Here is a 20,592-nt window from a genome sequence, read left to right on the forward strand (position 1 = left end):
TAGAACTCCCAGATATCAAAGACAAGCTTTTCAGTTTGATTCTACCTAAGATTAATTGTCCTCTGGAGAAAGACTGTTTCCAAAAAACCCAAGGGAGATTTTTATGACATTAAGTGATTATAATCATACCTTGGATAGATTGCAGGTTCAGCTCCACCCCACCTTAAGTCACAGTTTTTTTTAAAAGCAACTCAAGTCACAGAATTTTTAAAGCAACTCACAAATTCTTTTGATTTCCCAGTGCACATAAAAGTTATGTTTATACTACAAAGTGTACAATAGCATTATGTCTAAAAAAAAAAAATACCTAATCAAAAAATACTTGACTGCGAAAAGTTACTAACCATCATCTGAACCTTCAGTGAGTCATAATCTTTTTGCAATAGCGACATCAAAGATCCCGGATGACAGAGCACCATAACAGATATACTAATAACAGTAATCAAAAAGTTTGACATTTCAGAATTACTGAAAAGTGACATGGAGGCATGACGTGAGCAAATGCTGTTGGGAAAATGGTGCCAACAGGTTTGCTCATCTCAGGGTTGACTCAGATTTTCAATCTGTAAAGAAAGCAGTATCCACAAAGTACAGTAACGTGAAATGCAGTAAAATGAGGTGTGCCTGTCCTTTAAGTTAATGAAAAGTACATACATGGCGAACTTGTGTATAAAAGGATAATTTATTTAAAGTTACTTAGAAAGAAGAATTTTATACTGAAATTTTATGGATTTTACAGTTGGTGAATTGGAGTCTAATTTAAAATCTGCCAATGGCTAAACCCTTTATTAGCACTTACACACTAGGTTTAATTGAGAATTCCCTTTTTCTCTTTTTACAGCTAGCTTTATTATGACTTCCCTGGTGGCTCAGATGGCAAAGAATCTGCCTGCAAAGGGGGAGACCTGGGTTCGATCCCTGGGTTTGATCTCTGGGTCAGGAAGATCCCTGGAGAAGGGAATGGCAACCCACTCCAGTATTCTTCCCTGGGAAATCCCAAGACAGAGGAGCCTGGTGGGCTACAGTCAGGCTACAGTCCATGGGGTTTTAAAGAGTTGGACATGACTGAGCAACTAACGCTTTCACTTTTCACTTTATTACGACTAAAGAGAACTTCTAGGGCAGTCTCTGTCAATAGATTAGCTATCGTGGCATCCCCAGTGTTCACCTTCTTTAGACATGTCAGGCAGTTCCAGGAAGCAGGCAGGGTACACAGGACATCATTCCTTTCATTAGTACTTGCTCATCACCTTCAGAGAGAGGAAATCTCACTTCCTTAACCCAGACCCACATAGTAAATGACAATTGATAAAATCTTTAAATATATTTAAGATGGAAAATGGCTGAGGTGTTTTGTTTTAGCATATGCCTTCTGGCATCTTTTGTTTTTTAAATGAAAGAACCACAGTGCTTTTCAGTAACTTTATGTCTTTGGCGTTATTTACATTCCTTTTGTTCTAAGTTTTTGACATTTTATGTTCAAGTGATTGAAGAGCCTTTCTTGCAAGGCATTTGTCTGCTACCTGGTGGTCAGAGAGAAAACTGCACTTTCAAACACTGAAAAATCATGTCTTCTGAACCACATTAGACAATAATAATATTTCAAATTGGCATCCAGTAGTCCAATGTCTCTCATCTTATCAGCAGGTGGGTCCTGCATTAGGTTAAATCATTGTTTTTTTTTTTTTTTAATTTCACTGAGGCTTCAAATATCCCTTTCATTATAATATCCTAACATTTATACAAAGAAATTTTTGCTTCATTTTTAGTGTACAGAGCTATCCTCTGAGACATCAGGTGTTAGGAAACCAAAACGGGGAAAAGAGAGACTGAGTCATTCTTGGAACCGGGAGGAATACTGGTGTTTCACAAGATGTTTCTGAATTGCTGGAATGGTAGGTAAGACCTAGGCTTTTCCCTGGTTCATATTCTTTATAATACACACACACACACACGAACAAAAAGGAGAGGCTTTTCTTGGCAGTAATTATTCACTTTTTATGATTTTCCATTTTGATATCCGGGCCCAAAGCAGTGTGGCAACTGTTTAGTCTAATCCAGCATTCCTAGAAAGACAACGGCATCAGCTTCTCCTCTCTAGGTTTTCTCTCCTATAAGTTAAGTCCTGAAATCCCCTAAATCATATGCACACCCAACAGGAGGTAGGCTTACCCTACCCGTCTGCAAGTGACTCTGAAAATCTGTAAGCAGAGCCAGGATGACTGTGAAACTAATGAGACTTAGGCTTTGGGCTCCTCACAGCAGCCAGCCCTGCGAGAGGCCCTAGCAAACATTTTCATACCATCATGTGTTTCTATACAATTTGCAAAAAATAAAGTCTTTTAATGTAAGCTGTTAAAACCATTTTTCACTACGACTGGTCCTTCTTTATATTTCCCCTCCTGTGGCCTTGGGCATTTTGACTTTAGGACAAGAGTACGTTGAGTTACAGATACTCCATTTTATCTGTAATTTATAAAGACAGCTTGGAATGTTTCAATAAATCAAGTGAGAAATTATAAACTCTTGATACAGATACTTATGGATATAATTTTGTCACTTTAAAATGTATTTAATGATGAACTGAGAGGACATTCTATTCATATGACTGAAATATGAAAAGAAAAGGTCACAAAAATGAGTGATTAAAATCAACACCATTTAATCTGACATTGAAGAGAAAATTATAGCAACAGAAACAATAAAATCAGATCCTATCCAAAAAAGCAATTCATTAAGAGGTAAAGATAAAGATAAGCTTGAATGGAATTAATAAGTAAGCTCTTGGCTTGCTAGATACTCCAATCAAAAGAATGTTTCAATATTTCATATGAACAGAGTGGGAAAAGATTTGTTTTCTTGTAGATTTGATAAGAAACACTGACAGAATAAGAAAACTTTAAAAACTTGTAATGCACTACCATTATATTACAGTGAGGACACCGGTATCAAAGTGTTTTCAGACTGTTGTCCTAAAATGAATCGACTGCCAGATATTTCCGCAGCAAGGATGAGGTTATTTGTGATCAGCAGAGAATGGCAATTTGGGGTCTGCAACCATGGTGAGCCACATGCAAGTCCCTGAGCAGCAAGAGAAGAACACAGAGGGAAAAAGGAAGTCTGGAGGACTGTGGCAGAGTCCAGAGCTTTTCACTGGCTGAAGCCCTCTGCCTAGAAAGAAGGAGAGTCTTTCTCCTCCCAGATGGGCTCTGCTATGCTCACAGGGCATGAGAGCTCCTGTTCTGGTTTCCAGACTCTGTTTAACTGAGGCTTCTCTCTGTTAATTTTTAATAAGAGTATTGTCAATTCAAATAGAATTAATATTAAGATAAATCACTGAGCAAAAACTGTCCTGTGAATTTATGACTTATATATGACAGAAAGTTTTCTAAATTAACCACAGCCCTAAAAAATTAATTTGATATTCCAAATATGTTATAAAGTTGTAAGAAATTCATCTCAACTTCCAGATATTAAAAAAAAACAAAAACAAAGTTTAATCAACCAAATTTCAAGGAGATGGCTGAAAGATCTATGTTTTTCATGGAAAATATTTTTAAATCAATGCTGTATCATGAGGCAATTCAAAGAGGAGACAGCAAAAAGAAAAAAAGATAGAGAGGAAAAAGAACAAAAGAGCAAGAAAGGGAAAGTTAGGAATTATGTAATATCTGGATTTTATGGTATTTGTCAAGTTGTGAAACTTTATAATTTCTTGTGACTTTTATTTTCACACTGAATAAACATGCAGCTTTTCACATAGTTTTTAAATTATTTTTCTTAATAAGTTTTGTTTTCCAACTCTCCTCAGTATAAGTTTCAGGGCCCTCAAAACCAGAATCTACCCTTAAACACACCTTCACTGTAACTGTTACCAAAGATAAGTTCCTTCTCAATTCTTATAAAGCGAGGTCTCTTTCTCTCTCACACACACTCAGTAGTAACTAATTTCCTCTCAGGTGGCTTCCATCACTAATTATTAGAGATATGCAAATCAAAACTATAATGAGGTACCACTTCATACTGGTCAGAATGGCCATCATCAAAAAGTCTACAAGTAAATAAATGCTGGAGAGGGTGTAAAGAAAAGGAAATCCTCCTACACTGTTGATGGGAATGTAAGTTGGTGCAGACACTACAGAGAACAGTATGGAGGTTCCTTTAGAAAAGTAAAATAGAGTTGCCGTATGATTCAGCAATCCCATTCCTGGGCATAAATCCAAAAAAGATGAAAACTCTAATTTGAAAAAATACATGCACCCCGATGTTCATACCAGCACTATTTACAATAATCAAGATATGGAATCAACCTAAATTTCCGCCAACAGATGAATATATAAACATATATGTAATGGAATATTACTCAATCATCAAAAAGAACCAAACACTGACATTTGCAGTAACATGGATTATCACACTAAGTCAAACAAAGACAAATACCATATGATATAACTGACATGTGGAGTCTAAAAAAATAATACAAATGAATTTATATACAAAACAGAAACAGGCTCACAGACATAGAAACCAAACTTATGGTTACTGAAGTGGAATGGGGAGGGGAGGATAAATTGGGAATTTGAGATTAACAGATCTATACTAATGAACACACACACACACACACGTGTGTGTGCTATGCTAAATCACTTCAGTTGTGTCTGAGTCTTTGTGACCTATGGACTGTAGCCTGCCAGGTTCCTCAGTCCATGGAATTCTCCACGCAAAGTTACTGGAATGGGTTGTTGTGCCCTCCTCCAAGGGATCTGCCTAACCCAGGGATAGAACCTGAGTCTCTTATGTCTCCTGTATTGGCATTAATGCCACTTGGGAAGCACACACACACACACATATATAGTAGATAACAATAAAGATTTATAAAGAACAGAAAACTGTATTTGATATCTTGTAATAACCTATAATGGAAAGGAATATGAAAAAGATTCTAACAGATCTATAACTGAAATCAACTTTGCTATACACCTGAAGTACTGTAAAAAAAAACTATACTTCAATTTTCAAAAGTTTTTTAAAAATCCAATTGTTTCCAAAAACTATTTCATTAGCATAATGAGAATATCACAGGAAATGCCAAGGGTTTTAGGGGCTTTATGCCAGGAAGGGGGTTAAAGACCAAATACAGTCCTAACTGTGTATTCAAGAGAGATTGGTTCCAGAATGCCCAAGGATACCAAAAGCCAAGGACGCTCAAGTCTCACATAAAATGGTGTGGCGTTTGCATGTAAACTATGCAGCACATCATTTGATTTGCTTTAAACCACCTATATTTTACTTGTAATACCTATAACAATGTAAACGTTATGGAAATAGTTGTAAATAAAATGTAAATACTATCAAAATAGTTGCAGGTGTGTGGCAAACTTGAGGGTTACTTTTTTTAACTTTATGAAAACTTTTTTCCCAATATTTTCTACCTGAAGTTGCTGAATCCTTGGCTACAGACCTAGAAAATATGGAGGGATAACTGTATTTTTTGTTATAAATGATATTCAGACTTTATTTTTTTGGGCTCCAAAATCACTGCGGATGCTGATTGCAACCAGGAAATTAAAAGACGCTTACTCCTTAGAAGGAAAGTTATGACCAACCTAGATAACATATTAAAAAGTAGAGACATTACTTTGCCAACCAAGGTCCGTCTAGTCAAGGCAATGGTTTTTCCCGTGGTCATGTATGGTTGTGAGAGTTGGACTGTGAAGAAAGCTGATCGCCGAAGAATTGATCCTTTTGAACTGTGGTGCTAGAGAAGACTTTTGAGAGTCCCTTGGACTGCAAGGAGATCCAAGCAGTCCATTCTAAAGGAGATCAATCCTGGGTATTCATTGGAAGGACTGATGCTAAAGCTGAAACTGCAATACTTTGGCCACCTCATGCGACGAGTTGACTCACTGGAAAAGACTCTGATGCTAGGAGGGATTGGGGGTAGGAGGAGACGGGGACGACAGAGAATGAGATGGTTGGATGGCATCACCAACTCGATGGACATGAGTTTGAGTGAACTCCGGGAGTTGGTGATGGACAGGGAGGCCTGGCGTGCTGTGATTCATGGGGTCGCAGAGAGTCGGACACACTGAGCGACTGAACTGAACTAAATATCATTCAGGGCTGTGTCACAGGACCCAGAGGTAAGAATCAGGAGTTCAGAAATATACAAAGTGCAGTGAATATTCAATTTACCAATATACTCAGTTTATGGCACACAATCACACAACCTTGCACAAAGTTAGTCATGCAAAAAAAGAGAAAACAAGGTTAGGAACCACTCTGGAGAGAGATCCAGGAAGTGGCGCCTCAGCCTGACAGATGGTCTCTAGTTCAGCAACAGGTCTCAGGCTCATCCGGAAGATGCCTTCTGTACCGACAGAGCTTCCGGCAGCATCGCTTTGGAACAGCTCTCAAAAGCTTCCAGTCTGCGGGATTCGTTCACGGCCTCGTTTTAACGAGTCCGCTGGTAGGGTGAAACAGTTATGCCCTCTGGGGTCTTGCCTCTATGAGATCCGCTTCGATTTCAGTGAAGTCTTTCCATGGGCATTATTAGACAAATTTATTATCTAAAACAACACCCTCACCGTCCTATATGGGATGTTTCAAAATGACTAACAATGGCAGTCCACACTGGCCGCTGTGAGTCCATTTTGAACTATTGTTGTACTCAGCTAAAATCCTCTGAGTTTCACGCACGATGAGTAGAAATGATAACACAACGGAAATCACATCAGAACAGGCTCCTGTAACCGCAGAAAGTGAAAGTCGCTCAGTCGTACCCGACGCTTTGCGACACCGTGGACCATACAGTCCATGGAATACTCCAGGCCAGAAAACTGGAGTGGGAAAGCCTTTCCCTTCTCCAGGGGATCTTCCCAACCCAGGGATCTAACCTGGGTCTCCCCCATTGCAGGCGGAGTCTTTACCAGCTGAGCCACAAGGGAAGCCAGTAACCACAGAACCAGCCCCAAACCGGCTCGGTCCTGTTCCTAACAAGATGCTGCGGTGTTTTGCAGAAAAAACAGCAAAATTGCAAGTCACACAGCTGGAGCATGCCTGGAGGAAAAATTATAACCTTGAACACTACCTGGAACCGAAGTTTTGGGGAACCAAAGGTCCAGAACTTCACCGGAGCCTGAAGAAAGGAACACTATTGGAAGTGAACAGTCCGAAACCTCGGAAGATTGTGCTGAAGCCTCTTTACTATGTTGTTTAGTCACTGAATGGCCAAACCCCAAAGCCCTCCAGTGGGAACCTGCCCTGCCAGTGCTTCTGCATACTAGCCCTGCTCTCTAATTCATAATATGCTTGACCTCATCCCACATTGGGAAGACATATTTGAGCCCCTCCTCCCGTCTCCTCGCAGGGGGACCTCTCAAAAACCAGTACCATAATACTGGATTCTGTGAGCCTCTGGCAGTGAACCCTTGGTTCGGTCACACTGTTACCTGATTGATTAAATTTTGAAGCAAGTCCTTTGTTAGGACTTTAATCTGGGGTAAGCACTCACAAAAGGATTTTTTAAAAGTTCAAAATTAGAATGTAACAATGATGATAGGTTTATGGGTTTATTGAAGAATCTCTATACCTTGTGGGGTTTTTTCTTTCTAATCTTTTTTTTTTTCCCCAGCAATGTTTTGGTGACTTTCTCCCTTGCAGTCCTTATTGGCAATATCATGGACAGAATCCAAAATTTTCTGGTAGCTTATTTTATTGACGTTAAATTGGATTTTATTTAAAATTGCAATCTTTATGTTTGATACACAATTCTACAGAGTGTACATAAGCTGCTGTTCAAAGTGTGGTTGACAGATTCTTTCTGGCCCATGAGGTTTGCTACTGGTCAGAGGCAAAGTCAGTGAGAATAAGCATTTAGCAGCTTGAAAGGTTATCTGACAGGGCTTCCCCAGTGGCTCAGCAGTAAAGAATCTGCCTGCAATGCAGGAGCTGCTGGAGACTCGTGTTGGATCCCTGGGTCAGAACTCCTGGAGAAGGAAATGGCAACCCACTCCAGTATTCTTGTCTGGTGAATCCTATGTACAGAGGAGCCTGGTGGGCTACAGTTCACAGGGCCCCGAAGAGTTGGACAGGACTGAAGCGATTTAGCACGCACGTACATAGTGACCTGACGTTGATGTAACATCTAAGTCCCTCCTCTAAGTTGCACACTTCATCACATGGACAAAGTGACACTTCTGAGGCCCTCACCTGTGAACCTTGAGGGTCAAAGGGAATTGGAATGAAGTGGACATTTGTCCACATCTTCTTCTCAGGGACCACATTCCCTGCAAATCCTGCTGGCACAAACCTTGCATGGGGCCCCACAGCCTTCAGTCTGTTTGTGTATGTCCACACTCCTCAAGGAACCTGTCTCAAAATTCTCCTAAGAACGCTCTCACGGCACTCAGCTGCAGAAGCAATGGCAACATTGGGGAATGATAGATTTCTGCAATATTCCAGCTGGAGAGTGAGTTTCTAGCAATTTTTTTCCTTTAAAGTCACCTCTATATGAGAGATTGTCTTGAAGCTCCCCTCTCTCACATGGTTTGGCCTGGTTAAGAATGGAGGTGGAGATTGAAAGCTTTCTCTCCAAAAACTGCATTTCTTCCATCTCTCTTTCCCTCTCTCTCCCCTGTTTGGTGGTACCTGAGGGGTTGAAGTGAGTTGGGCTAGTTCTACTACCTCTTAGAAAGTCCAAGATTTTCTTTAGATTATGGGAATGTACGGTAATTTCTGATTTCAGCTTTGGACTTTAGCCATAAGTCTAGCCAACAGAAAACCAAATTCTCTCAGCCTCCTATTATATCTGCCTTAGTGGATTGAATTCTGTTTGAGAAGAAAAGGTTGAAACCACCTATGATGATTAATTTTATGGGTCAACTTGACTGGACGAAGCAGTTGCCAGAGACCTGCTAAAACATTTCCTGGTGTGTCTGTGAGGGTGTTTCTGGAAGATGTTAGTTAGCACTGGAATCAGTAAACCAAGCAATTATCACTCTCACCTGTGCAGGTGGGTAGTCATCCAATCCATTAAGGGTCAGAGTAGAACAAAAAGGCAGAGGAAGGATGAATTTACTTTCTGCTTGAATTGGGACATCTGTCTTCTCCTGGCATCTAACATAGGTGCCCCTGGTTCTCCAGTTTGCAGATGGCCAGTCTTACAACTTCTCAGCCTCCATAGTCACAGGAGCCAATTCGTGTAAGAAGTCTCCTCTTATATACATCTATATTATTGGTTCTGTTTCTCTGGAGAACCCTGACTGATACATCATCCTGTTAGCTGTTGCTTTCTACACAGGCAGCTAGGAACCCAAGCAGCAGCTATGCAGAGTAGTCTGACTTCTGATGAGGGACAGCAATCCAGAGTCCAGAAAATTCCTGACCTTGAACTCGGCTGCTTCCTTTTCTAAGTAAGGAAGACACATCTAGACTTCCATATGCTGTCAGTCTATTTCTCTGAAAGACTTTGCAAGGATTAAAATGTGCTAATATCCATTAGCAAGCCACTCTAGTACTCTTGCCTAGAAAATCGCATGGACAGAGGAGCCTGGTGGGCTGCAGGCTACTAGTTGGACATGACTGAGCGACTTCACTTTCACTTTTCACTTTCACACATTGGAGAAGGAAATGGCAACCCACTCCAGTGTTCTTGCCTGGAGAATCCCAGGGACGGCGGAGCCCGGTCGGCTGCCGTCTATGGGGTCACACGGAGTCGGACACGACTGAAGCGACTTAGCAGCAGCAGCAGCAGCAGCAATATCCATGAAGCTCTTAGAATAGTACTTGGAACATGGTAAGCACTTAATAAATGTTACCTGTTAACTCCATTAACTTTGTCTACTGAGGATGCGTTTCTAATCATCTTATTTCAGTGAAAGGATACTCATGGATTGACTGCAAAAATGGCTCACTTTTCTGTCCCTCTGTGTGTGCATGCCCTTTGCAATGAACTTCTCTTTTCAAAAGATAGAGTTCACCCCTAATCCTTGAATGTGGGATGGTCTTGTGACTTGCTTTTATCAGAAGAATGTAGTGGAGGTGACATTGTGTCAGTCTAACTCTCAAAAAAGTCTTTCTGGACTTTTGCTATCTTTTTTTTTTTTTTACATTAAAAAAATTTATTTTAATTGGAAGCTGATTACAGTATTGTGGTGGTTTTTGCCATACATTCACATGAACCAGCCATGGGTGTGCATGTGTTCCCCATCCTGAACCCCCCTCCCACCTCCCTGCTATCTCTTGATTTCTTTCCCTTTGCCAAGCCCAGACTATCCTGCTGGAGGATAAAACACCACGTGGAGGACTGCTGAGGCACCTCAGTTGGGAGTCAACCAACCTAGAACCTAAGCTACTGAGCTGATGGGGTACTGATTATGGACACTTGGACAACCCCAGACAGCCAAACCTACAAGGACTTCCTGTCAGAGCTCAGCTTAAGTTGGTGGGCTTCAGAATTAAAACTGATGCATGATTCTTGTTTTAACCCAAGATTGGAGATAGTGCTCTGCCTCCAATCAATGTCTGTCTCAAAGCTATTCCGGACTCCTTCCATACCTCTCAAATCCTACTCAAATTTTACCATCCATTTAAATTGGTATCCAAGAAGATTCTTCTAATTCACTGGCTATTGTGTTATCTCACCTGTAGGTGAACCCCCTTTTTGATATCTGGGTTACTTTGTGGTTCTTTTCCTAACTTGTCTTGAATAGAACTGATAGTATGCTTCTCTTCCTGGATTTCCTGTGGCTAACAAATGATACCCAGGAGGCATGTGGGTGTGACCTCGGCTAGCCATTCATACCACCGTTTTCCTATAGTGCCTCAGGAGGTGAGCCCCAGAGCCAAGCACGGCCATTCAGAATCTGCCTATACGATGCAGACTATAAGAATAAGAATCTAGTTTCCTTTTTAGATTAAGAGCTATAAGGACCTATGCCAGATGGTGCAAAGACTAAGGGAGGGACAGACAAGGAAGAGAAACCAAGTTGCAAGCAGAACAAGGGTCACAAACAAAAGAAGAGGGATGAGCATAGCTTAGGAGAGAGAATCCTCCTAAGGTGAGGTGAGAATCCTGTCAGCAGTGAGATCTCAGACCTGACCTGCTTTGCCAGTAGTGAATTCCTTTTTCACTCAAGCTCTGTTAAATCTTGTTTTGTTTACTTGCAATGAAACAGAATCCTCCCAATCAACCTGTGAATTGAAGAAGGTTAATAAGAATCATCATCCTAGGGCTTTATCATTTCTAAGTAGGTTGACAACGTCTTGTGTTGTCTAAATTGGGGCACTTCTGAGAGTTAAAGGGGGTGCTATTAGTAATTATTCTGAGAAGACAGATGTTAGCTGAGACTGTCCCTAGATTTCCTGGGGGGTGGGGAATGAGCCTGGGTTTGCGAAGCTAAGGACCAGATGCTGGAAAAGTTGTGTTATCAAAAATTCAGGTATAGACCCAGTAAGGGTCTCCTTCTATGGCAGCCATTAGCCTCTCCCTCTTACAGCTCTTTTAGATACAACAATACAGTTAATGGAAAAGCCCATAGGAAGCAAGATTTATTGGACAGGTAGCAATTAAACTCTTAGAAATTTTCAATTGTATTCATGTAGGATATTTCTTAAAGTTCTGTTTGTAATCATTCTAACACAAAGAAAGGAGGAAAAAAAAAAACAAGTGCAATTCTTAGTCTAAGTGTAGGAATTTTCCTTTAAGATACTGTGGGTTTTCTTTTTCCTTTGGGGTTGGGAGGGAGGGATTAAATAAATATCATAATTAAATTAAATGTTGAACATATTGTTATAGAAATGTCATACACAGATAAAACTTTGTGCTGGCCACACCAAAAAAAAAAAAAAATCACGACAGTATGTGACTAACACTAGTGAAATGTTATGATTTTGATTAACTTATTTTTCAGGGTAAGCTAAAGCAGTTGAGACAACAGCAATTATTCTCCCAAACCCCCATTCCAAATGCAGTGATTTGGGGGAGTTTGGAGGTTGGGAAGAACTAACGAAGAGTAGGTAGTTCTGTGTTCCTTTGGAGAGCAGCCATGGAGAGGACCGTTAATATAAGACTAGAGTCCAGCTGTAAGTGGTACTAGGGTGCCCATCTTGTTTGGCTGTTGACTTGAAACCCAGTTTTACCCTTCATCATTTCTCCCGTGGAATAAACAACCGAATATGTGGGGATAAACCAGCAATGAAACATTGTGTACATGTGCAGAGGGGGTGGCGGTGGTGATGGTCATCTGTGTTGTTTACATCAACCTCCAGATTCAGGGTTTTTTCCAATGAGCTGGTTGTTTGCATCAGGTGGCCAGTATCAGCATCAGGTAAAGCTTCAGTATCAGTTCTTCCAATGACTATTCAGGATTGATTTCCTTTAGAATTGACTGGTTTGATCCCTTTGCAGTCCAGGGGACTCTCCAGAGTCTCCGCCAGTACCACGGTTTGAAAGCATCAGTTCTTCAGTGCTCAGTCTTCTTTATGGTCCAACTCTCACATCTGTGCATACTACTGGGAAAACCATAGCTTTGACTAGACCTTTAGTGATGGTCGGCAAAGTGATGTCTCTGCTTTTATATTTATGTTCTGTTTTTTAAAAATAAAAATTTCTCAATATTAAGACTTTTTTCTGTTTAAAAGTTCTGGTGTTTAGTTCTCAGTTCACATGTACTTTATGAGTGAGTGACTGAGAATTGAGATAAGCCCCCCAAATAATCTGGAAGCCACTCTGTGAAGTTGACAAGTGAAAGGTAATTTCTTTTATGAAATATTAAGCATCCCTGCCATATGTAATTACTGATTTCAAGTTGATGAAGACACAAATGGATATACATAAGACAAGCAAAGAAAATCACTAAGGAGGGGTGCAGATACCACAATGAGATCTGATGATGGAGAAGATAACATCAGACCTGGAAAAATTAGAAGAAGCTTCTTGGAAGAAGCACCATCTGAAATGGGCCATAAAAATTGAGGATTTTTTTCAGGGGAAGGAGAGGCATTTCAGAAATAATCAAAAGCTCAGGTGAAGAAACATTCGGGAGTTTCCAGGAATAGGTAGTGGTCAACTTGGATGGCAAGATGGAGAATGGGTAAAAATAGTGCTATACAGTCGAGAAATACGCGTCTCAAACATGCATTAGGCCCAAGTATGGTTTGAGACGCGTATTTCCCAACTAGATAGCGCTTTTACCCATTCTCTGTCTTGCAGCATGGGGATTCCTTCATAGCTCAGTTGGTAAAGAATCCACCTGCAACGCAGGAGACCCCAGTTCGATTCCTGGGTCGGGAAGATCTGCTGGAGAAGGGATAGGCTACCCACTTTAGTTTTCTTGGGCTTCCCTTGTAGCTCAGCTGGTAAAGAATCCGCCTGCAATGTGGGAGACCTGGGTTCGATCCCTGGGGAAGATCCCCTGGAGAAGGGAAAGGCTACCCATTCCAGTATTCTGGCCTGGAGAATTGTTGCTAAGAGTAGGACATGACTGAGCGACTTTCAAAAAAAAAAAAAAAAATAGGGCTTCCTTAGTGGCTCAGTGGTAAAGAATCAGCGTGCCAATGCATGAGACATGGCTTTTACCCTTGATCCAGGAAGATCCCCTGGAGAAGGAAATGGCAACCCACTCCAGTATTCTTGCCTGGAGAACACTGTGAAGCCTGCCTTGCTACAGTCCATAGGGTTGAAGAAAGTCAGACGTGACTTAGCAACTGAACTGATGTTAGCATCTTAGCCTAACCCTGCATGCTCTCTCTCTCTCACACACACTGCCATCACCACCACAAGCAGATAGTTTGGAATGGTTAGGTCATAATCTAATATAGTCCTGTATCTTCGCCACAGAACACCAGTAGTCTCTCATTGCATTTGATTTCATCCTGAAGAAAACCTTGTGATATTTTTCAGTGTCCTAGAACCCCATAATGGTATTTCATAGGCCGTGTACCAGATTTCCATACCATCACATTTCGTGTTCTATGTTTTGCCTTTGTGAGGGGAGGACACTATAAGGTTCTTTTCCATCATCATGTTAGCATTTTGGTTTAAAGAGTCTTGAGTAGAAATGTTACATTTTTTTATTTTTGAGGGACCCCTTGGAGGATTTTGAGCAAAGGAATAAATGCAGGGGGAGTAATCAAGCATCAAGATATAGAGAAATATATATGGGTATACATGCTAATTGGGAAAACAGTTTAAAGCTCACAAAAGTCCTAAGAAGTACTGCTTCTTTTCACAGATAGGAATATTAAAAAATGTGTAAGATAAGACAGTTGGAGACTTTTCCAAAGTAAAAATCTAAAGAATCTAAGAACTGATGTGAATGACAAATAAGAAAAAGAAAAAAAATGACAAATAAGAAAGATCAGTAAATCTGTACAGAGAATAGCAGTATCTCCAGTAAAAATAAAGGTGTCGAGAGAAGTAGAAATAAAGTATGGCTTTAGTATTGTATTACACGTGAAGTTAAACTTTCCAAAATTATAACTATTCAAAGGAGTAATTAGTTGGTAGCAGGAAAGAATGAGATAATAAAAAATCTTCATAAGAAGACTCCTTGCTTCCACAAATAGGAACCAGCATTTAAGTTGCATCACGTGCTCATTTAACTGGGAGGGGCCAAAGAGAGAACAAATTTAAATAATGAACATGATTCCTCTTGGTTGATGACTGAGACGGGAGCTGTGATTTTACTGTTCCCAAAGGCGTCAGTTCTCGCTCACCTCTAGAAGTACGGACACTGATCTACATGATTGTGGTAATAATGTTAGCCCAATCCCAATCTTTGCCTTTCACATTGGTTTTAGAACCTGACCCCTCAGTAGCATGATCTCACAGTGTGGTCTGGAAAGGAGAAACATGAAAAACTTAACATCCAAATAATCAGGTGTCTGGAACATTTAAAAATCCCTCTATATTCATGCTTTAGAAGAATTTAAATTTGATAATGAAGACAGTACTTCCAATCTGGTATCTAGTACTTTTACTTCCCAGCAGCATAATACCACTTTGGTCAGGTTGAACCACTGCACAATTTTGCAGCTTTTTCAGGAAAATAATGAAAACAGTTAGAAAGACACAACCACATGCAATGGTGAGAAAATAGTACTACTATCGCCCAATCGTTCCCCTAAATGTGAAATATCCTTGGCTCATCTCCACACTGTGTATTTATTATAAGCCCTTATAGCAAGGGATTTTGTTTCTTTCAGGTTTTTTTGTAGCACCAAATAGACACAGTGGCTAACAATAAATAATTCGGAAAAGTCATTGCAGTATCTATCACATGTCAGAGATTGTCTGAATCTGTATGTTTACCCATTTCCCTGGCTTGATATATTCTTCATGAGAGTAAGCTGCAACGTAAGATTGAGTTCCCACTCTGTTTCTGCCACTGACGTGGTCTGCTGATCACACTTTACTAATATCTCTTTGTATACTACAATTTCAAAGTACTTTTTATATACAGTGACACGTTTATTTTAATGTAATGGTACCCCCCAAGCCACAGAAAACGCGAAGACATATGAGCTCTTGTGTTACACTGTGTGGGCTCAAATCCCAGTTCCATCTGCTGTGTGATCCTGGACAGGTCACACACCTGTGCTTCAGTTTTCTTGTCGATAAAATGGAACCTACTAGAGAGTTGTTGAAGGGATCCAGTGATATAGTCTATGAATGTCCTGAGCAAAGAACTTAGTAAGAGCTATGTGTCAGTTATGAGTAAGTTATTACCTACCTCACTGGCATCTAACTATGGTTTTGGATTCCTTGAGCAGCATATTTCTGTGGTATTTTAGAAAAGCAAGCTTACATAAATATGTGCAGAGAGCCTTTTATGCTTTCCATGGCATAAGGGATTTCATTTCTCCTATCAGCTGTGAAGAAGGACCCATGAGATGGTAAACTCTAGTTAACTGCTGGAGCTAGTGTTGAGTTCCTCACAGCAAACTCTAAGGGGGGGCTGTATCTGTCTTGTTTGCCATTTTACATCCAAAACCTAGCACATAGTAGGTACACAATAAATGTTTGTTAGGTGAATAAACACATGGAAAAGTCTTAATTGCTATGTGATTAATCTTTAGCTCAGATATATTCTAAGGATCAAATGAAAAAGGAAAAGTGATTTTTTTGAAAGCAGGAGATTTAGAGATGGTGTCTCTAATCATAATGAATTGCCTTAGAGAAAAGTTGTTAATGAACATTGAAGGACATATTATTAATAATATGCTTGATAATTTAAATTTTATTTTTTAAAAATTAAAATATTATATTTTACAAAGTTTATAAATGGAGTTCCATGTATGGATCATAACTCAGGGAGCTTTCATAAATAACAAGAAAGGCTGAGTTTTATTCATTGTAAAAACTGAATATGCAAACATGCCTATCTAAGTGTTCTCAAACACTTGAACCCTTTTAAGTAATTGATTTCAAATTCATATATCTAAAAAATATGAAGAGTCAATTCTGGTTCTAATTATGTAATTCAGAAATTATAATGCCCATCAGTATAAAATAAATTGGTGAATTTTTTCAAATTATCAGGAGGTAAAACTCATTCATTTATGTAATTGTTTATTCATTCAATAAGTATTAACTGAGTGCCTCTATTGTGCTGGGCATTTTTCCAGATGCTAGGAGACAGCAGTCCACAAGGCAGTCACAGCCCTTTCTCAGAGATTTTATAATCTAGAGAGGGGTGAGATGGGCAAGACTACCTCCACGTTTTGGGAGATTTTCTCTTATGTTGGTCTCCCTGAATCTTGAGAACATTGATTTCTACTTCATGATGCTATGAAAGCTGGTCTTACTAAAAAGCTGTGTTCATGATAAACCCAAACTAGCCAAAAGGTGAGAAATTCAGACATTATTCACACATCCACAAATACCGATAGATGTTAAAAATAATGTAGACAAAATAACTCAATATCTCAGAGTCCTATGGGCACAGCTTAGTAAAATGAACTGAGATCAGATCACTTTGATTTGTCACGGTTGAAAACTGCATTTGTAAATTGGTGTAATCCATCTCTAGCGAAGTTCCTTAGAGACAGCCTTGAATTCTTAAAAAGCTCCTGAATGATAGATTTTGCACTTAGATCTCAGCATTGTCTTAAAAGATAGTGTTAGTTCACAAAACTAGAGAATTCCCTATTGATTACATGATTGAGGAAGCACAAAATCTGTTATTCTTTCCAAAGTCAATTGTAATTTAAGCCCATTATCTCCCTGTGGATGTTCTATTTCAAATAGCAACAGAATCAAAATGTAAATGCTTCAATGAAAGGGTTTGAGGATTCTTTTACTGAACTATGCTCTGTGTATTTTGCCTTCAAAAATCATAGCAGGAAAGAGTTTAGAAAAATCTGGCTAACAACCATGTCAAGGGAAAGCACTAGATTTCACTAGGATTACTGATGAGTAGTTACAAAAAATTTTCACCCTTTTAGTATCTCATTTGTTTATGATATTAAAGTTTGAGCTTCATACAGGAGCAACCTATGTCTTTATTTTGATATGATTTTGGACATCTCAGTGGCTCTAATGTGATCAGTAATAATAAAAGACATTAATAAAAGTTGTAGTAATTTTTCCCCTTTTCCCTCTGGCTTCAGCGAACCTTTAGGGAACCACAAGTGACCTCTCTAAGTCTTACGGATGGCTACTTTTGATGTAAACTTCACAGGAAGGCTTACATTTCAACAACTAGATTTTACTAAAGAAAACTGGCCATTTGGCTGGTCATTTGTAAGCAGAACCAATGTGACATGTGTAATCTGCCCTTAGATGCCTTAGGTGTGATGGACTGCCCCTTCACTTAGACGGCTTGGCATACATTTATTAGCACTTAATATTATGCAAATAAAGAATAAAATACAAAGACTTCTAAAAACACCAATGTAAGTTATCTGCTCATTTGATGGTTGCTTCTGTAACACCATGACAATATTTATGCTGATGTGAAAACACATGATAATTTAATATTAACCAACCACTTACAGCTAAATGAAAATATACCTTAAGCTCCAAATTTATACAATGTACTGAGATGTGTTGAAATGACCATTTCCTCATTATAAGGGTACAATGATTTCCCTTTATAAGAGTATGTGGCATAGCCTGAATAACTTTAATATTTTTCTGTTAAATGATAACTAAAATATATGTTTTAATAAATTTTTCTTATAAAAATGAGAACTACCTCTTTCAAACTGACTACTACTCACATATCCTCCATTCATTCCCTTTAGTCATGCTTATCTCTATTTTACATAACATTCAGGGTCCTCACCCTTGCGACCCACCCTCCCCCGCCAGCTCCATTCTCTCTAGTAAAAAATGATATGTGTGCAGGGATGGGAATCTGTTACCATGGCAGGACACTGCTGAAATAGGCTCACCTCCTGGTTTCCTTACTGTCTGTCCTCTGCTGAGTGATGGACTAGGAAGAATAGGAGAATTTGGTACTGACTGTAATGACCACCTGAAAGGGCAAAATGAAACATGTGTGGTGGTTCCAATTGGTTTTATTTTCAAGAAAACAGTTCCTAAACTGAGCTTCTTAAATTTCTAATTTGGGGGACTATCTGAAATGTGTAATTCATTGTCTCTTGGGGAGTCAATGGCTGCATTTGAGAAAAGGGAATATTCAAATATTTCCCTCAGTTTTAATGATCTCTCTAGAATGTATCAACTGGACATTTATTCTTTCTTCAGGTACATGTGTGTGGCTAAGGTATTTAAGTGCCCAAATAATTACTGCTTCCTGCTAATGCCATAAAGTAAAATCAGACTTATGTGCCTAGATTCACAAGTTAAAAGTTATGATCAATATAGGTGCCTCTAACAGAAAATTTTCCAGTATATGATACTTTCTGAAAGATGATGTCTCACTGTCCATTTACCTACATGAACATATGTAATAAAGTAGGTATATTTTCACCCTGGAAGCAGCAGTAACTTTTCACACACAATATTAATATCAATGGTTTCTATATGCCTAATTTGAAAAGGAATTATACTTTTGATCTTATATTGCCAAAAATATCCATTTTATATTTGAGCAAACTGATCTAGATTTTGTATGATGTATTTCTGCATATATATGCACATCTATAATTTAGTTTTGGAAATCCCTAGACTTTAAAATATCAAATAAACTTCTATGACAGAACATCAGTGTAGGTAAAAAAGAGTTGAGATTTCTTCAGTTTATCAGTAAAAAATACAAAGTTAACAAAAAATAGAGAAGGGTTATATATAAATATTATACAAGGATCAGTTCATCCTTGTTTGTATTCTCTTGCCAGATTCATAACACTTGGTAAGAAAAGACCTAATTTTGTAGCAAATATACTCTGATAATATTTACTTTGTGGAATAAATAAACATTATATTCTGTTAGAACTAATAAGAATAGATACAAAACTTAAATTAAAAAAAAAACAGTACTAGAGTTCTTTATCCTTGCTTCTAATGAACTAAAAGTTGGGTTGAAACTGCCTCACAATTAATGCATAATAAAATTCATGGAAATGGAAAATAAAAAGCCAATTGATTCTGGAACCTGAATAGAGTATAAATGTAGTATAATAACTTGCCATTTTCAGGAGGGAACAGAGGTTGAATTTGCAGTTAACTGGAATTCGCATTCAGACAACTCAGCATTACAGAGGCAGAATAGGCCTAGGTGAGGGGCAATGTGCAGATTTCTTTTAAGTAGCCACAACCTTGAACTGGTGCAGTGTGAACTATAGCCTAACAAGGGATTTGTTAATCTCTGGAAAAGCTACAGACCCAAGATTCACTTAACCTTGGCCTTGGTGATTTATGTGAAAGTCACAGACTTTATTCTTCTTGTACTGTTTCCGTCTGCAGACTGGAAAACCTCACCCTTCACACACTGAGAGTTCTCACTGCAGTGAATGGAAGGTCGGTGTGCGGAAAGAGCACATGAGCGGCGGGGTTCGGCCCCAGAGAAAGAAGGTGTCGAGTTGTCTTGGTAAATAATTTATACACCACGTGTTCACAGTTTCTTGACAGATATAATTATCAGTGTTGTCTTTTCCTTTACTATGTGCTGGGATTCTGAAGCACGGTTTCAAATTTGTGACTATCGAGTGTTTGATCAAGGAGCTTCAAGGACCTGAAAGGGTGGAGGGAGAGTGAAGAGAAATCAGTGATTAGTATTCATTTGTCAACTACAATATGCTAAAAATATCAAAGGAGCACCTGCTTTATGAGAACAGCGAGGATTATTTTAGGCACTATCATTCATGCAGTCTTCCACAGGCAAAAAAAAATTGATGTTTGCAAAGGAAGTTAATTATCAAATGAGGATGGAAAAGACACAGTTATTCCCTAAGATTAAATTTTTTAAGAAATCAGTTTGGAAACATCTCAAAAGTAAAACATTTTTTCCTCTCAATTCCAGATGACTGTTTTTCTTCACGAAGGCAAAGGAGAGCTAAGCTTTATATGTTATGACTCTGAGTGGCACCCCTGCTGAGGTACATGCAAGCACAGCCTCTCTCTGACAGGCCAATTCTACCAGAAGGCTGTGATGCAGCCAGTAGGCCTGCTTCTTCTCCCAC

At 39.1% G+C, this 20,592-nt stretch overlaps 1 protein-coding gene across 2 annotated transcripts in view; it reads right to left on the bottom strand.

The window, feature by feature from the left end:
* Window positions 1–13,749: 13,749 nt before the first annotated feature.
* LIN7A (lin-7 cell polarity scaffold A) overlaps window positions 13,750–20,592 on the bottom strand; it is a 161,352-nt gene continuing 154,509 nt past the window's right edge. For both annotated transcript variants that reach the window (XM_055395772.2, XM_088836827.1), the window contains one exon: window positions 13,750–20,144. The gene's annotated coding sequence lies outside the window, so the exon portion shown is untranslated. The remainder of the gene's footprint in view (window positions 20,145–20,592) is intronic.

This window comes from Moschus berezovskii, chromosome 6 (genome assembly GCF_049115385.1).
Source record: "Moschus berezovskii isolate FMDL1 chromosome 6, NW_MosBer_1.0, whole genome shotgun sequence".
NCBI classification, from domain to species: Eukaryota; Metazoa; Chordata; class Mammalia; order Artiodactyla; family Moschidae; genus Moschus; species Moschus berezovskii.